Here is a 6,355-nt window from a genome sequence, read left to right on the forward strand (position 1 = left end):
AAAAGATAGCTCACAGTGAGAGCTTTCCAAAAATGTCATTATTTAAGTTGATTGGTTAAGTGGTTTGGCCGCTAGAGGGCGTTAAAGTGACGCGAGTCACTTTAAGGTGGTTTTTTGACACTTTTGACACTTTGACTTTAAATAACTCGCTTATTTGACACTTGACGTCAAAATGTCACTGAATCAAAAAGATAGCTCACAGTGAGAGCTTTTCAAAAATGTCATTATTTAAGTTGATTGTTAAAGTGGTTTGGCCGCTAGAGGGCGTTAAAGTGACGCGAGTCACTTTAAGGTGGTTTTTTGACACTTTGACCTTGAATAACTCGCTTATTTGACATTTGACGTCAAAATGTCACTGAATCAAAAAGATAGCCCAAAGTGTCAGCTGTCAGAAAATACCAAAATTTGTGCGGATCGGCCGCACCGTTTGGCCGCTAGAGGGCGTTAAAGTCCGAAACAAATCGTTCCGATTCGGCGACGGTTAAACTGCGGGATAAATAGAAAGTTTGTGGACATTTTCACTTTTAACCGCGAGATGCGGTCAAGACCAATTTACTTTCGTCCACCATGTTTTTTTTTGCATTAAATTAGCCTAATTTCCCCTTTTTTTTTCCCGGTTGTACGGTCAAAATTGATCGAAAAAATTGGCAAAAAAGTGAATTTCTAATTTTGGCCGCCATTTTGGGGGTCTTTGACCGCCATTTTAACCTAAAAAATTTATTCAAAACCTGCAGATTGATTGGGCGAAAACCGCATTGAAATCGGTCAAACCGTTCGGGAGTTATAAGTGGAAAACGGTTTGGCCGCAAGATGGCGCCCCCTGCACAACATTTCAAAAACATATCGAGTTTGTACTCGTTTTCGACTAATTCGGGGTCAGGAAAACCGTTTCCGCAGTCAGTTTGGCGGTAGCTAGTACCCAGTTCGAGAAACTCGATTTTGAACTGGAATTTCCATGAAATTTAAAGATAGCGCAAAACTGACTGTACCAGCGTGTTTTCTGGTAAAAATTAACATAAAACGAATTTGAGATGACGTTTCTAGCGCTAAAAATAAGAAAGTTGGGTTTCCGGGTCAAGTGGTACCATTTAAACCAAATTGGAACCATCCACAATTTCCATCCTAGCATGGTCGAGTTTGTACTTGTTTTCGACTAATTTGGGGTCAAGGAACCCGTTTTCGGGGCTAAAATGTCAAAATGTCGACTTTTCAAGGTGGTACCACCGGGTTCCAAAGTGGTACCAAACAGTTTAAACTAGAAGAGTGTCGCCAAGTGGTTGAGAACTGATTTTTTCAAACAAAACTTGTCAAATTAACATTCTTTGTTAAGTGGTACCACTCAAAATAGGGTGGTACCATCCACAATTTTGGTAGCAGCATAGTCGAGTTTATACTCGTTTTCGACTAATTCGGGGTCAGGAAAACCGTTTCTGCAGTCAGTTTGGCGGTACCTAGTACCCAGTTCGAGAAACTCGATTTTGAACTGGAATTTCCATGAAATTTAAAGATAGCGCAAAACTGACTGTACCAGCGTGTTTTCTGGTAAAAATTAACATAAAACGAATTTGAGATGACGTTTCTAGCGCTAGAAATAAGAAAGTTAGGTTTTGAGGGTCGAAACGTCGCGCTAAATGGTAACTTTGTTATTTTTTGTGATAAACATACGAAGTTTGTACTCTTTTTCGACTAATTCGGGGTCAGGAAAACCATTTCCGCAGTCAGTTTGGCGGTACCTAGTACCCAGTTCGAGAAACTCGATTTTGACCTGGAATTTCCATGAAATTTAAAGGTATCGCAAAACTGACTGTACCGGGGTGTTTTCTGGTAAAAATTAACATAAAACGAATTTGAGATGACGTTTCTAGCGCTAAAAATAAGAAAGTTGGGTTTCCGGGTCAAGTGGTACCATTTAAACCAAATTGGTACCATCCACAATTTCCATCCTAGCATGGTCGAGTTTGTACTCGTTTTCGACTAATTTGGGGACGGGGAATTCATTTTTGAAGTCAGTTTGCCGCTATCTCTCATCCAGGCCGAGAAACTTGGCGTTGACTAGGTTTGGGTGAGAGTTGGAGAAAAATTAATGTTACCATTGAATTTCCCGTCCCCGGTTTAGTAGAAAATGACCTCTCACTCGTGCAATTCGCTAAAAGTTTATGATAGTTTGTTTTTTTTTTTCATTTTTTTTAGTTTTTTTTTTTTTTGTTTATGTTTATGTTTATTTTTTTTATAGTTATGTTTATTTTAGTTTTTTTTTTGTTTTTTATAGTTTATGTTTTTTTTTTTTTGTTTATGTTTTTTTTTTGTTTATGTTTATGTTTATTTTTTTTATAGTTTGTTTATTTTAGTTTTTTTTTTGTTTTTTATAGTTTATGTTTTTTTTTAGTTTATGTTTTTTTTTTTGTTTATGTTTATGTTTTTTTTTAATAGTTTATGTTTATTTTAGTTTTTTTTTTGTTTTTTATAGTTTATGTTTTTTTTTTTTGTTTTGTTGTTTATGTTTATGTTTTTGTTTTTTTTTATGTTTTTGTTTATCTTTGTCACTTGGAGTGACAAAATGACAGTTTTAAGTACATTTTTGGAATCCTCACTAAATTTCCTATCCAATGACATAAAAAACACTTAAAAATTTAGTACAGTCAGGAAAAAAAGTGAAGTCAAAGTTGAAACTGCCAGAAAGACAGTTTGAAATGACAGTCAAGGACAAAATCGCTTGTAAAACCCACTTGGAATGACAAAATGACAGTTTTAAGCACATTTTTGGAATCCTCACTAAATTTCCTATCCAATGACATAAAAAAACACTAAAAAATTAGGTACAGTCAGGGAGAAAAGTGAAGTCAAACTTAAAACTGTCAGAAAGACAGTTTGAAAGGACAGTCAGGGACAAAATCGCGTGTAAAACCCACTTGGAGTGACAAAATGACAGTTTTAAGTACATTTTTGGAATCCTCACTAAATTTCCTATCCAATGACATAAAAAAACACTTAAAAATTTAGTACAGTCAGGAAAAAAAGTGAAGTCAAAGTTGAAACTGCCAGAAAGACAGTTTGAAAGGACAGTCAGGGACAAAATCGCCTGTAAAACCCACTTCGAGAGAGAAAATGACAGTTTTAAGCACATTTTTGGAATCCTCACTAAATTTCCTATCCAATGACATAAAAAACACTAAAAAATTTGGTACAGTCAGAGAGAAAAGCGGTGTCAAAGTTGAAACTTCCAGAAAGACAGTTTGAAAGGACAGTCAAGGACAAAATCGCTTATAAAACCCACTTGAAGTGACAAAATGACAATTTCAAGTACATTTTTGGAATCCTCACTAAATTTCCTATCCAATGACATAAAAAAACACTTAAAAATTAAGTATAGTCAGGGAGAAAAGTGAAAAAGTTGCGCCAATTGACAAAAGTGACACCTGGCGTTTTAACTTTGAATAACTAGCTAATTTGACGTTTGACGTCAAAATGTCACTGAACCAAAATGACAGTCCGGAATGTCAGCTTTCCGAAAATATGACAATTTGCGTCAAATTTTGCGTAATGGGCGCATTCACCAAATAGTCAACAATCAAAGCGGTCGGACGGCAGATGGCGCTGTACGACGTCATTCAATCGATTTAGTACAGATGGCACCACTTTACGGTGGGCCGAGCGTTACTCCATCGCAGTTGCCTTGAGCGGCGTTGCCGGTTCGACGCGCCAGAGGGCGCCACTACGTTTAACTGTCAAACTCTTGTCTGGTTGGTCTTTTTGATTTTTTTCCCGGAAAACTGGCCGACGTACGACCAAAAGTTGTAGAAAGTAAAAGTTGCGCGTAGAAATGGTCTAGTTAACCTGAAAATTTCAGAGCAATAACTCTAACCGTTTCCGAGATATACGCCAAAAAGCGCTCCGAAACTTGCACACCCTGTAACTCGGTTATTTTGTCACGTACAGGGTGGTTCGACCGCTCAAATTAACCGTCTTGAACTGCTCTTTCCAGTGGTGTTGAGCAAAAAATTTTCCCAAAAAAATTATATACAGGGTGAACAAAAAATCATTTTGGTCGGTTTGGTGTAACTTTAACGCCCCCTAGCGGGCAAACGATGCAAGTTATCAGGTCATGTGATCATATTTTTGGATAGCCCACAGTCTGGACTATCTTTGACGTTCAGTGTCATTTTGACGTCAAGTGTCAAATTATGGAGTTATTCAAGGTCAAAGTGTCAAAAACAACTGTCTTTGGTTTGTTAACTTTAACGCCCTCTAGCGGGCAAACGATGCAAGTTATCAGGTCATGTGATCATATTTTTGGATAGCTCACAGTTCGGACTATCTTTGACGTTCAGTGTCATTTTGACGTCAAGTGTCAAATAAGCGAGTTATTCAAGGTCAAAGCGAAAAGCTTTTGGACACTTCTAGATGGTTTCAGGAGATTCTAGAATGTTCCAGAAGGCTCGAGAGCCTTCTGAAAGGGTCTAGAATGTAATAGAACGTTCCAGATTGTTCTAGAAGGTTCCATAAAATTCTAGAAGGTTTTAGAAAGTTCCAAATGCCGCCAGAATATTCTAGAATGTTCCAAAAGGCCCAGAAAACGTTCTAGATTATTCTAGAAGATTCTACGATGTTTTAGACAGTTCTAGATGGTTCCAGAATGGAATAAAACCTTCCGAACCGTTCTAGAAGGTTCCATAAAGCTTTACGAGGTTTCAGAAAGTTCTAGAATGTTCCAGAAGACACGAGAGCCTTCTGAAAGGGCCTAGAAGGTAAAGGAACATTCCAGATTGTTCTAGAAGGTTCTAGATGGTTTCAGAAGATTCTAGAATGTAGTAAAACCTTCCGAGCGGTTCTAGAAGGTTCCATAAAGCTTAACGAGGTTTCGGAAAGTTCTAGAATGTTCCAGTAGACCTAAAAATCTTCTGGAACGCCCTAGAAAGTAATGAAACGTTCCAGATTGTTCTAGAAGGTTCCATAAAGTTTTACAGCGTTCCAAAAAGTTCTAAAATGTTCCGGAAAAACTCAAACCTCTTCTGTGTGATTCTAGATGGTAATAGATCAATCTAGAAGTGATAGAGTGAGAAAATGACAGTTTTAAGCACATTTTTGGAATCCTCACTAAATTTCCCGTCCAATGACATAAAAAACCACCAAGAAATCAAGTACAGTCAGGGAGAAAAGTGAAGTCAAATTTGAAACTGTCACAAAGACAGTTTAAAAGGACAGTCAAGGAGAAAATCGCTTGTAAAACCCACTTGAAGTGTCAAAATGACAGTTTTAAGCACATTTTTGGAATTCTCACTAAATTTCCTATCTGATAACCTCAAAAAACACTCAAAAATTTAGTACAGTCAGGGAGAAAAGTGATGTCAAAGTTTAAACTGTCAGAAAGACAGTTTGAAAGGACAGTCAGGGACAAAATCACTTGTAAAACCCACTTGGAGTGGGAAAATGACAGTTTTAAGCACATTTTTGGAATCCTCACTAAATTTCCCATCCAATGACATAAAAAACCACCAACAAATCAAGTACAGTCAGGGAGAAAAGCAGTGTCAAAGTTTAAACTGTCAGAAAGACAGTTTGAAAGGACAGTCAGGGACAAAATCACTTGTAAAACCCACTTGGAGTGACAAAATGACAGTTTTAAGCACATTTTTGGAATCCTCACTAAATTTCCTATCCAATAACCTAAAAAACACTTAAAAATTTAGTACAGTCAGGGAGAAAAGCGGAGTCAAAGTTGAAACTTCCAGAAAGACAGTTTGTAAAGACAGTCAGGTACAAAATCGCGTGTAAAACCCACTTGGAATGGGAAAATGACAGTTTTAAGCACATTTTTGAAATCCTCACTAAATTTCCTATCCAATGACATAAAAAAACCTTACAAAATTTAGTACAATCAGGGAGAAAAGCGGTGTCAAAGTTTGAACAGTCAAAAAGACAGTTTGAAAGGACAGTCAGCGACAAAATCACTTGTAAAACCTACTTGGAGTAACAAATTGACAGTTTTAAGCACATTTTTCGAATCCTCACTAAATTTCCTATCCAATAACACTAAAAAACATTTAAAAATTGGTACAGTCAGAGAGAAAAGCAGTATCAAAGTCTAAACTGTCAGAAAGACAGTTTGAAAGGACAGTCAGGGACAAAATCACCTGTAAAACCCACTTGTAGTGACAAAATGACAGTTTTAAGCACATTTTTGAAATCCTCACTAAATTTCCTATCCAATTACACTAAAAAACATTCAAAAATTGGGTACAGTCAGGGAGAAAAGTGATGTCAAAGTTAAAACTGTCAGAAACACAGTTTTAAGACACTCAAGGACAAAATTGCGTGTAAAACCCACTTGGAGTGGGAAAATGACAGTTTTTAGTAC

This window comes from Ips typographus, linkage group LG15 (genome assembly GCF_016097725.1).
Source record: "Ips typographus isolate SLU linkage group LG15, UJ_Ityp_2.0, whole genome shotgun sequence".
Lineage (NCBI taxonomy): Eukaryota > Metazoa > Arthropoda > Insecta > Coleoptera > Curculionidae > Ips > Ips typographus.